General features: G+C 33.9%; 1 protein-coding gene across 10 annotated transcripts in view; it reads left to right on the forward strand.

Annotated features, from left to right (window-relative positions):
- Window positions 1-16,797, forward strand: part of LOC145660619 (pickpocket protein 28-like) — a 201,714-nt gene that overhangs the window by 110,465 nt on the left and 74,452 nt on the right. The gene's annotated exons all lie outside the window — the stretch shown is intronic.

A 16,797-nucleotide genomic window follows, 5' to 3' on the forward strand; every position in this document is an offset into this window, starting at 1 on the left:
ATTATTATTATTATTATTATTTTACTTACCACTAATGGTGCCTACCTTTATTTGCTATGCAATGTGTTACTAAAAAGCAAATCAAATAACACTCCTCGCCATTCAGGCTCCCGAACTCGAAATACATGATTTACAGTTCTCTGTGTTAGAGGAATGCACATTTATTATATTATTCTTTCAAATAACACGTTACACAAGTTACTTCACTTTCAATGTGAAATTTCATGTCATCAGTAACAATCATCTTGTTCCGATAGGAAAATAACCTCCTCCTGCAAAAAAAAAAAAAAAATACTGACCGTAGCGAAAGGGCGTGAACCTTCTTTAGGCGATTAATCGGGTCCAATATTTCAATAAGTTTCTGCACACAAATATTTCAGTAAAAGAGGAAAATTTATTCAAACTTTCTGAATACCTATTTATGGGCGAAATCTGGTTCCCTTGGAACTTTTTAAGAGTTTGAAAGGCCACCATTTTGAACATTTTCATCTGATTATTCTGGTTAACGAACTCATCAAGATATTTCAACAATTAATGTTTGTGCCAAGTTTCGTCTCAATCCGCTAAAAATTAGGGTGGTTATGGCATTCACAAATAGCGTTATATATATACAAATAGATAGATAAGTAGACACACAGAGGGAGAGAGAAAAAGTGTTTTTCTCCCTTCTCGCACCTGTGGTGCGTCAGAACTATACCGGGCCCCTTTGCAAAACGTATTGACCAACCTAACCTAAACACAAACCTTTTACTTGCTGACGTAGAAACGTGGTCGGGAGGTGTAAGGCATGTAGAAATTGTATTTTTAATAACCATGAGTATGGTCCACTTCCATGTTTTTCCTTTTACTTTTTGCAGCTACATCGGAACGTTCAATTTTTATTCTTCACTAATTGCAAATGGCGTTTACATTCAAAATATGAGGAATTTGGTGGCATTTGTTCGAATATTCTTCTCTTTGGAAATGAAGAAAAGAACAAAAGCAATACGCAAAGACAAAAAGTATTATCAGTACTAAACATTATCAATAATAATTGCTACGAAAAACTAAATACGACCTCTTTTACCATCTCTCATGAGTTGTATGTATTATTAACAAAAATTTTTAAAAATGTCCTTGCCGAGGATTCGAACTTGCGTCCTTTGCATTTGTAAGCCAGCACCTTAACCACTACACCAAGATCATGGGATGGTGACCGTTTAGTTGTCGGCGTATTTGTTGTATTTGTGTTTTATGTTCCCACTTCGACAATTTTTACTCTTTTTTTGTAAGTTTAACAGCTGTTTCTGGCTTTCTCCTTCGGTGTCGTCCTTTATTTACACAATGCACTATTCGTATTCACAGCTTGTGCCCCTCTGCAATGTCTTATTCAGATTAAGCTTTTCTTTTTACCCCTCAGTAAACATTTGATTGATTTAATTCTCATACTCTCCACGGATGGAGCGCAGGAATGCCAGACTCGAAAAATAGGTGTACATTTACTTTCCTGACAGATCATACCTATTGATGAATGTGAAAAATACTCTGTTGTTGTGTTTGACGATTACATTTTGGAGAATCAAGATACTGTTAGAAATTACTTTACAACAGGTAGGCATAGACATTTAGACTGTTTCTATCTTGCACAAACATATTCAAAAGTACCTAAACAGCTTATAAGAGATAACGTCAACTTCCTATGTATATTCAGGCAATATGATACTAATCTTAAACATGTGTGTAATGAGTTTGTTGGAGGAGATATGTCTTATGATAAATTTAAAGAGATATGTTCAAAATGTTGGCAAGAAGATTATGGTTTCATAGTAATTGATATGACAAGGAAGGTAAACAATGGTAAGTATAGGAACAAGATAAAACACTTTATAGACGTTTGACGTTTTTTGATGTTTGACGTTTTAACGTTTGACGTTTTTTGACGTTTATTGACGTTTTTTCACGTTTATTGACATTCTTTGACGTTTATTGACGTTTGTTCGTTTGCTATACAATAAATGAATGAGAAAGAAATTGATAAGAATATTAAGTTGAAGGAGTTCTTGATAAAGGGCTTCAAATCTTGGAAGAAAGAAAGAGCAGGTATATACGATAAATTTAAGACACAAGAACAGCCTGTAATTGATGCTATTCAAAACTTAGGGAGTGAGATCAAAGAAGTAGCAGAACAAAATAAAAATCTAATAACTGAACTTGTTCCAGTTGCACATAAGACGGCTTCAATAGATCCTAGTCTATTAGAAACACCTAAAAAGATAATTTATGATAGTTCTCCAAGTAGTAGCGATACGCCTATAACCGGAGAAATAAAGCAGATGAGAAAACAAATTAAAGACAAAGTGGAAGGAGTAGAACCTTTAACAACAGCACAATCATTTGGTAAGATTGCAACGAAATATTATAGTAAAAGAAATGATGGTGTATTTGGAATAAGAACTGTAGAAGAAGATGGAAAAATAATAAATAAGATAGGAAATTTGGAAGTTAAAGTGAATGGTGATGATTTGATAATTAATGGTAAAACTTATAAAGGAACAGAAGGCCTATGGGAATTGTTAACGATAAATACTAATAAAACCATTGAAGATTATGACGATGACGATTTTGAACAGTACAAGGAAATAATAATAGAATCAGATGCTGCCTTCCAAAAATATAATCGAGATAAAAAGGTAGCCTCTAGTAGAGGTTCAAAGTACATTAATATTATCAAGCCTATTTGGGATAATTATATTAAACCAACTTTACCCCCAACTCCTAAAAAGAACACGACACCTTAAAGGACTGGTGAAGGAATTAAACAATATACAGAGATGCCTAAAGAATATATATGGATGGATGATGTGAGAAACCTTATAGATAGGTTAATAGCTATAGATGGAGAAGAAAAGGCTGGCAATAATAACTTTTACAATGAGAAAGTAGGTATAGTGAGTATGATTAATAATAAGCTTTCACAGTTTATTCCTAATGATCCAAAAGGTATAGGTAATTTGATTAAGATCTTAAATACATTACCATCACGATTCTGGAATGATGAGAAGCTTGGGAAAGGACTAATGAATAAGATTTTAAACATGAAGGGGATACCAGAGTTACATATACCAGGCTTCAGATTTTGCGGGCCTTTTACGAAGCTTCAAGAAAGGTTAGAAAGAGGTGATGAAGGTATTAATCCATTAGATGAGGCTTGTAAAGAACACGATATATACTACAGAGACAATAAAGATACAGAGTCAAGATATATTGCAGATAAGGAACTAGAAACTAAAGCATGGAAAAGAGCATTTAGTAGTGATGCGCCAATTGGTGAACGATTAGCTGCTTTTGGGGTTGGTACTGCTATGAATGCTAAGGTTAAGTTGGGATGGGGATTATAAGTTTTTGATTATTATTATGTATGATTCTTTTATGGGTATATCCCATCAAAGCGTTGTTTCAAGATTTTCTTTATAGGTGCCTTCCATTTCAATTCAGGCAGAGCATGTACCATCACCATCTCAGATATTGTTGAAACTTTTTTTATAGCAACTAGACATGTTTTTAAGAGACCCATATTTTTTTGTTTTGTCGAAAAAAATTTTCCCGCCAAGTAATGGGCCATCAAAGACGGGGAGTACAATTTATGAATTGTAGAAGACATGGAAAATGGTCAACTTCGGAGCCTCACCATTCGCCTATGGAGACAGGTAGAGTTATAATTCTTGTTGTGGTATGTACATAGGGATATAAATAAACTATATTTTATTATAGTTTGGTTGCGCATGCGTATCTTTTTGTACATAAATTAACAAATGAACGTCAATTTATCTGAAAAGTCGAAGTTCGCGAATTTTTTTCGAGCACTTATGGTTCGAATTTTAAAATTCTGTTTTCGCGGTTGGTAAGACCTAGCTACCAGCTTTCCGAAAAATTTTTTGTATCGCTTCTGTGTGCAACCGTTTTGTCGCAAAAAATTCGAGAAATTGTAAAATTTTCAAAAATCGCCATTTTTGGGCGCCATTTTCTCGAAAACACCATTTTTCGAAATTCTGAAATTTTGTCAGATGGTTCAACTTTACATGAATAATAAACACACCAAATACCATTCTCGACCAATGCTTCATGAATTAACTACAGCCTTTTAAAGTTAGCGAAGTTTCGTTAACTTTGATGTCACAGTTAGCAACACTGGGATCAATAAAAGTGCAATGATTTGATGATGTTTGTGGTTCACATTCATTAAATGAAGAATAAAAGGTTTTCTTGATTGTTTTGTTCATTATTTTGATCAAGAAGGCTACCTGAAATAGTAAAATGAGCCTCCCCCTACTCCTCCGTTTTCTTAAACCGAAATAATCTTAGGTGGAAATTACGATTATGAAACACATAAATTTTAAGTTGACTTGAAATATCCATCCAATAAATTCTGATGATCTACACAAAGCCTGAACTATTACCTCAGTGATGATTTGGAATGCTCCAAACAAAATCTCAATTAAGTGCGGTGTCATTAATGATCGAAAAAGGATAAAAAGTTTAAAAAATCGAAACGTTTTCTTACGCGTTCCAAAGAAATTTACTGACTTTTAAAACAGAACAATCCCAACATAAGAATGGGTCTCTCAGAATTTTACAGTATTCGACTAAAGTGGGTCAGTTCGCAACCTGCGAGGGAAGTGTGTATGTGTGTGTGAGTATTGTGTAAATTTTAAGTTAGCTGCTACTGCGTTGCTACAAATCAAAGGTGCAGCCTGTATTGAAGCTGTCATGAGTAACCTATTTCCTTTAGTAGTATGATCCGTAGAAAATGACAACTGTCTTCTTCAAGAATGTGGTAAATGTCCTGGAGTGGAAGGAATAAGTGTGGAGTCTTTAATTATTGATCCTGATGAAAATGAAAGTGTTAGGTATGCCATATGGGAAAACAATAATATCGTTAAAAAAAAACTGTGCCACTTTCTGTTTTCGTATCGTACATTGCTGGTTTAACTGTACTTCATGACTACATCAAGAAAATCCGAAGAGAATTAATTGCTACCGAAAAGCACCGTATAAAATTTCAAGATACAAATTCTGTTTTACTTCATGTGGACTTCGCTGAAAACTGGACTGTTATTCTGCAAAGTGAAATTCAGAGTTATCACCGGAATATGAATCAACTGACAGTTTTGTTGTAATAAACGACGATAAAACACACGATTCGGCTCATGTACTCATAGCCATAGACAAGATTCTAAAAATACTTGAAGAAAAGCGAAAATATATTTTATAGAAAAAGGTTTGAATACGAGAAAATAAGTGTCTACAATTTCCCAAACCGTGTCAGTGATTTCTGATGGTGCTGCATCCCACTTTAAAAGTCACTTTCAGATGTTCGAGATGCAGACAGGTCCGATAAAGCAGTGGTTTTGCAGTGAAACTGGCCATGCAAGGGTCTCAGCGACGTTATTGAAGGGGGGAGAGGTGTAAAGAATGTGGCAACGCGGCATAACCTTAGGCAAATACAGATACACAGTGTTAAAACCGCAGAAGAAAAAAATGAAATCTTTAAGTTTTACGTCCGTCGCTTATCCCGGTTAGGCTAAAGGAGACGGTGATTATGAGAAATTAATGAAATGGTGGAATGCAGAAAGTGGGAGGAAACGGGATAACCCCGAGAAAACCAACGAGCACAGTTTTTGTCCACCACAAATCCCACACGGCGCGATCTGGGATCAAACCAGGGACCCCAAGCACCGGAGGTGAACGCTCTACCACTAGGCCACCGTGCCCCCACTAAAACCGCAGAAGAATTCGTGAGTATAGTGCAAGTACAAACTCCGGGTATTACTCTCGTTCTGTGTGCCTGGAACTGAATTCGACGACTTCCGGAAGAAAAAAAGGGAAAGTATGCGACCGGTAACTGGTACTCAACGAAATCATCTTTGGCTTTCGGAAAATAGCGAAGTTTTTATGGCAGTAACGGGTCACCATGAACTAACTTCATGCTTCTCCCAAAATCGAACTTCTGCAATTCAAAGGGTAGATTTAAGAAATCTGCAAAAAGGAACTTTCGTTACATACATATATGTATGATAACCAGTGGTGCGTAGCAGAAATATTATGAATAAATCATGAATTACGTGAAGTTGAAGTGCTGTTATGCTTCCACATGGACCTTCAGCATTTGTGACTATCGACAATGTGCTACGCAGGGGCGGACCCAGGACGGACTTCTGGAAGGGGGGGGGGTAATACTGCTACTTAGAGCTACTTTTAAAAGCCCAAACTCTGAAATCAGTTTTATTTATATATAAAATAAAAAAGTTTCTTCCCCCTAGACCCACTCCTGGACGAGTTGTGAGTTTAGCCAACACCTATTGGAGCACCTTCACGGTTACATGCTATTAGCGAAGAAGACCAACCAAGCAAATGATTGGTCCACGTAAAAAATAAAAAAAATAAGTGAAATTTTGTTTCCGAAGACCATTTTAAGTAAGTGAACTTGAAATTTGTGCGTTTCGTAATTGTAATTTCCACCTAAGATTATTTCGGTTTAAGAAAACGGAGGAGTAGGGGGGGTTCATTTTACTATTTCAGAGAGCCTTCTTGATCAAAATAATGAACAAAACAGTCAAGAAAACCTTTTATTCTTCATTTAATGAATGTGAACCACAAACATCATCAAATCATTGCACTTTTATTGTTCCCAGTGTTGCTAACTGTGACATCAAAGTTAACGAAACTTCGCTAACTTTAAAAGGCTGTAGTTAATTCATGAAGCATTGGTCGAGAATGGTATTTGGTGTGTTTATTACTCATGTAAAGTTGAACCATCTGACAAAATTTCAGAATTTCAAAAAATGGTGTTTTCGAGAAAATGGCGCCCAAAAATGGCGATTTTTGAAAATTTTAGAATTTCTCGAATTTTTTGCGACAAAACGGTTGCACACAGAAGCGATACAAAAAATTTTTCAGAAAGCGGGTAGCTAGGTCTTACCAACCGCGAAAACAGAGTTTTAAAATTCGAACCATAAGTGCCTGAAAAAAATTCGCGAACTTCGACTTTTCAGATAAATTGACGTTCATTTGTTAATTTATGTACAAAAAGATACGCATGCGCAAACCAAACTATAATAAAATGTAGTTTATTTATATCCCTATGTACAAACTACAACAACTATTATAACGCTACCTGTCTCCATAGGCGAATGGTGAGGCTCCGAAGTTGACCATTTTCCATGTCTTCTACAATTCATAAATTGTACTCCCCGTCTTTGATGGCCCATTACTTGGCGGGAAAATTTTTTTCGACAAAACAAAAAAATATGGGTCTCTTAAAAACATGTCTAGTTGCTATAAAAAAGTTTCAACAATATCTGAGATGGTGATGGTACAATTTTATATTTTTTTCCCTGAGTTGAAATGGAAGGCACCTATAATAAAAGGATAGTATTAAGAGTTACGAGTTACAGAGTTTTAAAGCTAACACAAGAACATTTAATAATTTGAATGAAGCTAACAAAGATATTGAGTTTGATTTCAATGTGGGCGATGGGTTCGTACATCCACACAAAGCAGATTGTCATATGACTTTTGAAGTTGTTGGTGCATCAGTCGGAGGAACATTTGGTGCAAATGATACTATAAAACTTGTAGATAACTTCTTCCCATTCTTCTTTTCTCAAATTGAGGTTAGAAAGCATGGAGTTGTTATAGATAAGGTTGAACTACCAGGAATAACATCTACAGCTGTCGGAACATTAAAGATTTCCAAACCAGAAGTTGAATATCTAAAACAAGCAGGATTTGAGACGGATGATAAACTTGGTCTAAGAAAGGACTTTAGCGTTTTGTACCCATTAAGATTAATTCCGGGCTTCTTAAGTGATTATAAAGAGGTTATGTGGAAAGGCGGATTTAGAATAACATTTACAAAAGCTAACAACAATAACGATGTCTTGTACAAATGGACTGGATCAGGAGCAGCTCCTCATGATGGAAAAATAACAATAAAAAGTATGGAGATAAGAATGCCTATTTTTGAATACTAATCTAATTATGAAAACAAGTTAAAGTTGAATATTCTTAAAGAACCCAAAATCATGTTTTCATTCCATACTTATCAATGTGTTCAAAAGACTGTTACAGGTTCTTTCTTGGAGTTTGATGTTACTACTCAATTTAATTCTAGACAATTTGATATGCCTGATTTTGTAGGTGTAATGATAAACTGATAGAAGTGGCAAACAAACAGCAGATACAAGTAAGTTTGATCATTGTAAGGTAAAGAATATCTATCTTAAGAATGGGAGGAATGAGGTATTTCCAAAAGAATCAAGAAACTTAGATATTGCTAACAAGGATTATTTTAAAATGTATGAAGATTATACTGCGTTTAAGAGAATAACGTGTGGCAATACCGAAATGTACTATGACCCTAAAGAGTTTATAGATAACAGACCAATGTATGTGATTAATTGTAGTAAGAGGAAAAATGTATCGGTAAATGAGAGAACAAACATAGATTGTTGTAGACTTTGCAGAAGCTGTGGCTGCTGATACCATATGTTATGCGATTTTAATTGGGCGAAAGAACTTTACATATGACCCTAAGAATGAGAAAGTAGTAGAAGAGTTTTAGATAGTTAACAAAATATCAACAGACATATAGAGATTTTAAAGGTGAGCGTTTTGCTCACCTTACGGTTAAAGAATCTAAGGTCCACAAGCGCTGGACCTTTATCAGTTAGCCATAGGCGACCATGTAAGAGAAAAATATCAAAAACAGTATTCGACTTTAAAGGGTATCGAAAAGATACCCTTGCATCCTCAAACTGTTTTCATTAACGATTGTTTTATTGAAGTTTTTCCATAAAACGAAATTGATAAAAAATGATTAAATATTTTTTGGCGAAAATAAAAATTGAAGTGTGTTCATTGATTTTCTATATAATAAATACGATGGCAAAACACGTTGATTTTTTAAACAAGCTTGGAAGTCTTGAACAAAAACAGGTTATTGGATTAAGAGAATTAGAATTAAATACGGAATATAAAATTGTAAAAATGGAAAAGATTAAAACTAAGTTTGGAAAGAACATTTTGGTCGAGTGTGAGGAGTTCAAGGTTTTTCTTCCGCCTAGATTTACAAAACACTTAACAGATAAAATGATCGATGAGATCGTTAAAGATGGAATAAAAATCAAATACACTGGTCTAAAAGATAACTATCCAACTGTTAAGTTCTGTATGTAAGGCCAAAAAATGAACAAAAATGAACAAAAATATGCCGTTAGAAGTAAAAAATGGAGTGGTTAGAAATGGATCCTCAAAAAAAGTTCATTCTTATTAATAACTTTAATGTAATTGTAAAAAATGTACAAACCGAAGTTCAAGTTGTTTTTGATATTAACGGATGTCTATTCAGCTTGAATTATGATCAGCGGACAGAGTTTAAGAAGTCATTGGTTCCTATTGAGATCGAGGTTAGCAGAAGGTTCCATTATCAGTATCCGAACTTGTAATTTTAAGTATGTTTTAACTGTATAAGTGTTTTCATAGTATCAACACTATAAAAGCTAAGGCCTTTGAATATACAGATACAACTCAGTTATTGAAATCTGGTATCAATGAATGCTTTCAACTCTAGAGATGTGTGTGGAGAGAAAAACAGAAGATGTGAGAAATACATTTTGTATATGGAACACTAGCGCGTGCATGTGGCACGTTTTAGAACTAAATAGTGGCTCTGTCGACAAGGATGCTCACAGCCAAAGTCCACCGTGTAAGAGCGCGATATTTTTCGCTCGAATTCTGATCGTTACGAGAGAAAAGTTTAGCGAAGAATACAGCGCCCGAGCTATATACAGCCGTTGAATTCAATGTTAACTATATAGGAAGCGAGCAATACTGCACCGTTAATTATTCTCTCTCTGTTTCTATTGCATAAACCTCTCTGTCGTTCAGAGCTGATGGGAAGGAAAGAGAGAGAGAATAAGAGAGAGAAAAAAATTGGCAAGCGTACAAGTTTTACTTCCTCCTTCTTCTTCTTTGCTATATATGTATATGTATGCTCGAGAGCTGATATTGTAAATGTGTGTGTGCGATTGAGCGGGAGTGTATATACATATATCTGTAACAGCTGTATACAACATACTAAACTTTAAACTTTTATAATTCAGTTATTTATGATCCGATTTACACCAAACAAAAACTATTTTTTCAATCAAAGACAGCACTATAAGTTATAAGTTTTAGATGTAAGTTTTAGATGTAAGTTTTTATGATTTTAAATGTCATAAAAGCATATGCGATCTCACTTTGGGGGGTACTTTCTGTGTTAAAGTGTAATGGTCAATTTCGACTTCATAATTTTTGGCAGTCAGAGGTTGGAGGGGGAAAGTGGGGTAGAACATACATATGTCCCCTACTAACAATATTAATACGTTAATTTCATAATTAAATATATATATGTTTATATATTATAACAGCGATATGGAATGTCGGAAGTCTGATCTATAAACTTATTTTAAGTCCGTTCCCGGCCATAAAATGTTTGTTAACAAAATTTAAACTATTATATTGGGCAAGAAAGTTTTGAAAAAGATGTATTTTATGAGTTATTCCAATTATCTTCTGTTTATGGTACCAACATGTCGCATGGTTAATATTTAAACAAGAAATAATCATAACACAGATATATAAAAGAAATACAAAAGGCAAAAGTAAACATTGATAACATCGAGAATGCAATATAACACTAAGATACTCATTAACAAGAATAGAGAAATTATCAGATTAAATATAAATTTTAAAGATTAAGTGTAAGAAATTAAAATACAATAAGTCAGGCTACATATCCATAAAATTCTTCGTTTTTTTCTTTTGAGATAAAGTACCATCTGTTATGCATGGTCTTACACGCTGGACTTTTACGATATTAAGAATTAGTATAGTTATCAGAACTTTGATAAGCATTATTAATATTCTAAATCTTTTGTAGTATATTATGAAATTCTTATCATTGATATTTATTTATATTATCTTCATAAATTTCAAATAACGTCCAAATAATAAACGATATCATAACAGTATTTACGAAGAAATAAAACAAGAATCAATTGAATATATTCTTTCGGACGCTACAACATTTGCTTACGTTATGTTACCAGAAGATTGAGTTAAGTTACATTGCGTAGCGCAATCTTGTGTACAGTATTGTTTATTACGTACTTCATCAGTATTCCGATTTCTATCTTGCGCATTTCTGCCATCTGTGAATCGATTTTGTGAAAAAATACAACGATTAGTTTTTCTATAATTCACCATTAATATTTCTGTAGTTCCTGTTACCATTCCTGCAATGAGGTTGGGTTTCAATACCGGCAACATTTTGCCCATTTGCTCTATTGTGAAAATAATGATTATTGCTTTGTGAACTAGAAATATTTTAAGTTGGATATTTAAGCTGCGGATAGAAGCGTATTAGACCTGATTACGATCAAAACTAACATGCCCGCTGTTACTATTTTGCAACTAAGACTGACTTTCAGAATTCTGTACAGGCACGACCAAATGGTTGAAATTAATACATTGGGCCGACATCAACATTTACTGCAATCTAAAGGGCAATAAAATACGGATTAAAGCTATTATTCGTGATTCAGGATGGTTTGAATTGATAGATTTTAATTCGTTGTAAGTTGAGACTACATACTCTGTAACACTTTTATGAATTTTAGGATTGTAAGGCCTTGTTCGTAGTAAAGCGTCCCTATTAGCCAACATGAAAACACTTTCATAAGAGGATAACAACGCATCTATAAAATCAGAATATTTACTAAGGTTACCTCTAATAACTTTAAACCAGGTCAAACACGAAGTAATAATATATGAGGTAGGATTTTTAGGAATTTGTACTCTTCTACTCCCATTAACTCACATTCATCTTCGAATTTCTCGAGGAATACCCTAGTAGATATATTCTCGGGTATACCACTAAATTTTGTGAGAGATCTGATCTCACTGAATCGTAATGGTTTGCCTGTACTATTGGACTTCGAATATCTGGAACCACCAGGTGCGTTTTTACATCTAGAGGGATGAACTCTTCGTTCATCTTTCCCTCTCTGTATTATCTTCACTATATCCTGAAGATTCGGTATCTTCCAACGTTGTTCTGGGGTACTGTACAGGTTCCACTTCAATAAGGTATGGACGAATATCATGCCTGTGCTCACCATCACACTCTTCATTCGCAGAAATACACTTTTCTTTGAGGAATTTCACCTCATCCTGTAATCCTCTAATCTGGTTTGAATGTTCATTCACAACAGTTTCGATGGTTTCAACTGTACCACAGTAAGCCTCTGTAACATTTGTTCCACCTTATGATCATACTGTTCGAATTTTGCACTAATTTGCCGATTCATCTGTTGCTGTTGTACTTGACCCAATTTGTTGTCAAGTTGTTGTGATAGTTTGTCGTCAATTTTCTGTTGAAGTTGATCCAATTTATCATCATTTCGCCATTGTAACTTGTCCAATTTCTGATCCAATTTCTCATCATTTCGCCGTTGTAACTGGTCCAATTTCTGACCCAATTTATCGTCATTTCGCTGTTGTAATTCGTCTAGCTTATTATCAATTTGCTGAGACAATTGCTCTAGAAGATCAACTATATTTTCCGCAGAATTTGTTCCGGTTTCTCTAACACTGTTATTGTTTACTTCATTTTTGGTAGCATTCATCATAATATTTCTATTTATTATCGTGCCACTTCTTAAAATGGTATAATTAACGCTTGGCTCAATGATGTAATTGTTTTACTTAACTTCTAAACGATACACAACTTCCTGGCATTTCGGCACCATTTACAGAACGAATTAGTAAATATATTTACCCTTAATCAATGTTCTATAGCCCTGATCCTTGGATATATATTTTGAGAAACACAAATAAAAAAATTAATATGGTATCAAAATGTCGTTTATCATACCTTTTATGTTCGTTGTGATCTCTCTGACGTTATTTATATTATAGCTAACAGTAACTTCGTTTCTATATCAATACTCAACATATCGTCATGGTTACCAAAACAAAACAAATACGTACATGAAAACATTGATTTTTAGAATACAATTATTTTGTCTTCTTCTTCTTCTGCCATAGAAATAGCTGACTAGTATATATTTAAAGAAATATCATATATTGCCTAGAAAATGATTAAAGAAATACTACATACAGTAACAACGTTTTCAGATATTGTTACATTGGGGTTTAATGACGTCACACACCCCCTGCGAGAAGAGAGATGAACAAAGCTGCACCTATGCTGTTCGAACATTTTATCTCAAACAGCCAGAGTGTGTATTGTGTATCGTGCATCACCAAAGTAACAGTTGATGAAATGTTAGTATCTTTTCGAGGTAGATGTTTGTTTAGGGTTAACATTCCAAATAAAGGCCGAAAATATAGAATAAAAATCATGAGTTCATGTGATTTCAAAACATTATACCTCATAAATATTTACATTTACACAGGGAGAGGCAATGAGAGCACTGATCTAAGTAAAGAAGAAAAAGCTCTGACAAGTAAACCTTACGTTTGGGTGAATTGAATTGCTGACTGAGACACATGTGAAAAAGTAGTACTAAATGTGGTCAGTATTTCAGTGAAGTTGTAGGTGCGAAGCTCCAGGGGTTTATGAGATACAGCTACCAGAACATCACATAGAAGTAAGGAATAGTCTTCATACAGTTGGAGGTAAAAGCTCTGTAAGACCTCTTGATATGATAAAAGGTGAATAACAAATATATGGGTGCATATTAGGACTAGGGGGAAGTCATATACTGAGGGTATATTTAACGGCGGCCATCTTGAATTCCGCCATTTTGAATTAAGGTTAAGTTTTTAAAATAGGAATAGGGTCATGTTATACATGATTTAAGGCGCAAATTTAATCAGAAGAACAATGGTGACGTTAATTTTGATTTACACGCAATTGGTAAAAAGTTACAGGGAAATTAAATATTGTTGCAGCATATGTATTAGTCCTTTACCCAACCTTGTAAATTTTGTGTTAATGATAATAATTAAATAAAAAGCAGGTGGATAAATATTAGGTCTATGGTAAGAGTTGCCTTGATGTCGGCCATGTTCAAATCCGCCATTTTGAATCAGACAAAAGTTTTAAACAAAACGCATAACGTTGACACCTTATTAATAGCAAATTTTACCATAAATCCAACGGTATAACCATTTTTACTTTATCATTAACCAGCATTTGTTATCGCATAAACAAGTTGCTAATTTAAGAGAAAAATGACCAAAGTGGAATTGAGTCATAATTGAACTTGGGTCTTTCTTCCAGAAAAGTACTCAACTAACCATCAATATGTAGTTCAGAAAAGAGTGTATGATTTGCTCAAATGCTCTGCTCACAGTGAGCAGACCTGACAAAGGCAATCGAGTTACACTTGACACATTTGTCGTTAACCATTCCGTCAAAGCAGTAGTAGTAAGGAGCGATCCATTTAATTTTGTGCTGGTTAAAGAAGAACAGAGCAGTTGTACTTGCATCAACAATGCGCCACACTATTGAAACTCATGATGAAGAGCAGAAGCCTGAAATCATATGTTATTACAACGGTTCGAAAGCTGGTGTCGACCTTTTAGATATGAAATGTACAGACGAAGTCTTTTTCCAGACGAAGAGCAAGGCGTTTCTGGCTCTGTTTTACAGAATATTGAACATTGCTCCTGTAAATGCTTGTATTTTGTATATGTTAACAAAGGCATACCCATATAAAGATGCAATTTGATTTTGTCAAACAACTTGCATTTGACCTCATAGTTCTCATCCTTCGTAATAAAAACTAGTTATGCCAAGCCTTCAACGAGATTTGAAACAAAATATAAGGAAGATCGTGCCACAGGAACAACAACCACAAGATGAGGGAGCAGTCCCGAGTGACAAACTAAGGCCCAGCGACCGCTTACAGAAAAGGAAAACTTGTTCAACATATTCATCAGCGAGAAAACGCAAAACAGCCTATAAGTGTAACATGTGAAGGGGGCCAATTTTTCTTGAGAAAATACCATGCAAGAGTAGGAGGAAAGCAAGGACTTTTTTCTGAAGTTGAGTTTTTATGAACAAATAAATGTAACCGCAGTTTTCTTCCTGTAAATTTATGTGTTATCAATCACATATAGTTCACTTCCTTATAATAGTACATTTGGATTTATTTTAAATATAGCATACTATTTCTCATATTGAGAAATTTCCCAAAAATGTTTATTCTCATCAAAATGTTTGGTAGTTTTGTAACTAGTTACCGACAGACTTATAACCTAACCTAACGAGTATTCTTATAACTGGTTAGGTTAGCTTAGATTAGGTTAAGTTATAGTTATAGACATAGCCCTGTAGGTCATCAGTTAGAAGAATACCAAATGTTTGTGTATTTATTTAGACTGTTTTACGTAGTTAATAAGGATACTTCTTATTACAAACAATAAAACTTGGTTACTTTGATAATGTTATGTGATAACTCTATTCTAGGACAATATTAATTAATGGCAAAACCATGAATTTCAAATTGAGGTCTCAGAGTCCGAGGGTTTCGGTTAGCGTAAATCTGGGTAGGATTTCGGTAGCAGTGGTAAACTAGTCTCCTGGAAAGTTAAGAAAATGAGATACGCCCCTTGTCTTTAGAGGGTTTATGTACCTCTTCTATTTTGTAATTGTCACTGTTTGTTTGGATTCGTGTTTAATGCTTCATGTTATGACTGCCTTTTGTAACATGAAATATTTGCGTTCTACACTTTTACACTTTTCTGTTGTCATATTTTATTAGTTTCAAACCATTTGTTTCCAATTAGTAACATTTATTTTTTTTTTTTTGTTCACTTTGAGTTACCAACGCTATAATATTATCTTCATCACTATGGGGAACAATAACGTTCCCATGGATCAGCTTTACTCCACGTCCGGTAAGATGTGATATCACTTCTTATTACCAATTTATGATACCCGATCACTCTTTATATGGACCATATATTTTGCAATACTGTAATAAACGTGGCAGTAATTCGAAGATATTACAAACGTTCCTTGAGAGATTGAAGCCTCATCTATTTACTGTTTTGAGTCTGCACATGTTTAAGCATAATTGTAACAAGAATATACAATTTGCGCAATTGATATTAAAAATACTCTACATACAGCGTTGATAAAAAGAACAGTATAGAACCGTCAAATTGAAACAATATAAATATTTTGCATTTTCCAAGGAAGATTCGTAAAACTATAGTGACTAAGAATTAAAAGAAGAAGAAGAAGTAAGACCTAAAATTTCTTAACTACACATAACATCTCAGATTCTTCATCAATGAATCCGCATTATAACTAAATAGCGGTAGTAGTCTATATCAATATAGAGAAGTTAGGAAAGGAAATGAAGTCCAATTGATTGTGACAGTAGTTTTAAACTAAATGGTTATTATTATTATTATATTTATTATTATTATTATTATTATTATTATTATTATTATTATTATTATTATTATTATTATTATTATTATTATTATTATTATTGTATCGAGGCAATGTTCAAAACTACTATTGATTGTTAGTAAACATTATACGGGAGTATCTTAATATCGGTCATTTGTGCATTTCTGTCTCATTTATTTCCATTGTAATGTGTTACCTTCTACAGATATATACACTTCAAATGTCATTCGTTTACTTTTAAGGTTAGTAGATGTCATACAATAAAATTCTTTCCTATTGATAAGTATTTGTGTTACTCTTCTCGTACTTGTATTATAAAA

Source organism: Thermobia domestica, chromosome 9 (genome assembly GCF_964235325.1).
Source record: "Thermobia domestica chromosome 9, izTheDome1.hap1.1, whole genome shotgun sequence".
Taxonomy (NCBI): domain Eukaryota; kingdom Metazoa; phylum Arthropoda; class Insecta; order Zygentoma; family Lepismatidae; genus Thermobia; species Thermobia domestica.